Genomic DNA, 2,373 nt, shown 5'->3' on the forward strand with positions numbered 1-2,373 from the left:
TATCAATTCATTGTTTATTTGAATTAAATTTTTTGTCACTTAGAATATTTTCTTGTCACAATGTTTGATACACAATCACTCTATAATAGAGGATGATAGAAAGACTGTTCTTGATCTTAACATTGACTTGTGGTCTGACAGGGTTTATTTTCACACATACTAATTGCACAACACTTTACCAATCTCAATCTGCTGGTTAAAAAAAATGTCATCTCATGTACAACTCGTTTTGAAAATTCTTCCTGCTCTATTATTAGCTGGGTTTTATTTTTCCCTAAATGTGCTAAAATAAAACCCTAAGAGTATGCAAAGTTCTAACATTAGAATGTATTGTTTCCTTCACAAAACCATTAATTAAAAAGATACAGAATATCCCTGCTACACCAAGGGTGCATACCGAATGTCTCTCAAAGTTTTAGGTGCATAAGCAAATACAGAAAACCTGCTTACTACAAATAGTTTTTACACTGTCGCATATTAAACAGGATTTATTCACAAAGGACTACTATTTTCCCGTCTCTGCCCTTGAATCTAACTCAACCTAATCTTGAGCAATGTTCAAGTAATCATTATACATCTGGCATACAATCAATACTGTGATATTCATCCTTGTGATTTGCCGAAATATGGACTGGTTTTATTTCTTGTAACCGTGAAATATACAAGTTTACTGGGTCTCTTGTCTGAGGTGTTGTCTGTACACTGATTGGAGACATGATAGCTTTTCTCCTAGGTCCATCATCTAGTCAGAACACAGTGTATGATGCACAAGTGTACGAGTGTAAATGGAATATTTATGCCAGTAAATTGGACATGTATAACTGGGAGGTTGTCAGACAGTGGCCACGTAGACTTAAAACAATCCCACAACAGTGCTTAAAAATTATACTAGTATTACATTTTTGGAGAAATATGAACCATTGACCTTAAAAGCACAACATTGCATGGGTTACTATCAGTAACCTGTCTAGCATTATGGTAGGAGGAGCTTCTGTAAGTCTAAATCAACAAATATGTACATTGTTTAATCAGGGGATTATAAGTACAGCTAGGATGACTCTTTTGACATGTGAAATCCAACTCAAGATAAAATGTTGAGACATTTTATTGTGGATACGACTTTATATCAAAGAAATGTCCATACTTTTGAAGGCCTTCGGCGAGTCCTGTAAATTATTTTGCATCAAATTTGTAATGAAAAAGTAACCATGCCCCTGTTTTCAAATTGAATATGCTGTAAAAGGTAAAACACTTGTCACGGAATGTGTGAATGTAGTACACGTGTGCACGAGTGTTGCTGACCTTTTGGAATATTCAGTAATCGAACATGAGTAATCATAGAATGAAATACTAGTAGCCCAAAAGCCAATGACCGGCATAAAGGTCCAGTGCCTGCAAATAAAAAAATTGCGAGATCCGCACTAGATGCTGAATCTACAAGCACCTAAAATTAAAATTATTACCGGTATATTGGGCACGTGTTCATATAAGAACTGTGAATGTGTACCAGTAATTAAATGTGTTGAGCACCCTCTGTAGTCACGTCAAACTGATTAAAAAACTCACCACAGAGGGCGTTATCATATTCCTGTAAATTTAAACATGCTGGACTGGTTGCCATTTCTTGTAAAATGACAAGTTTAAAGAATATGCATCCCACAAACCCTTGGTGTATTTTAAATCCTGGTTTGTAAATAATATTCAGAAAAAAAAAAAGACTACGACTCCATCTCTTCCTCAATGTACGGGTACAATACAGGCAAGGTACAACACTCCTGTTTGATAATTAAACTCATAAAGTCTAAAAATAGATGTACTAGCACCGCCTAACAGTGTATATACCTGGTAGACATAAGATTGTACGTTATATGCATAGACCTTTTTGTTAGTTCAGTTTATCATATTTTGTGATTTTGAACAAGATTAGCAAGTAAAAAAAAATCTAAGAAAGCTTAGAAAGAACTGCTGTGTGCTGAAGGTATTTGAGGCATGAAGTACAAATACTGTATAAAAACACATCTTCAATACACTGAAGCAAAAACTGTTCATTGCATGCAAAATCATTGAAGTACGCCTCATTTTGACCATAGACTTGTCTTTGTCCTATATTTTTACACAAAGCACAGTATTTAAAAATTTAAAATGGCCTAATGCCAAGCATCTACACGTATATGTATCAAGTTTCATTGAAATTAATATGCACAGATTTCAACTAAAAACTAATCAGGCCTGAGCATTATCCCAGTGCATCTATGTACCGTGATAATTGGTTCATGAGATATCAGAGGAACAGATGCACACACAGACAGACAGAAAGATGCACTAACCGCAAAGACTTCTATTCGCACACAGGAGTCAAAAATCAAGACTACA

Source organism: Saccoglossus kowalevskii, chromosome 7 (assembly GCF_978046115.1).
Source record: "Saccoglossus kowalevskii chromosome 7, keSacKowa6.1, whole genome shotgun sequence".
NCBI classification, from domain to species: Eukaryota; Metazoa; Hemichordata; class Enteropneusta; family Harrimaniidae; genus Saccoglossus; species Saccoglossus kowalevskii.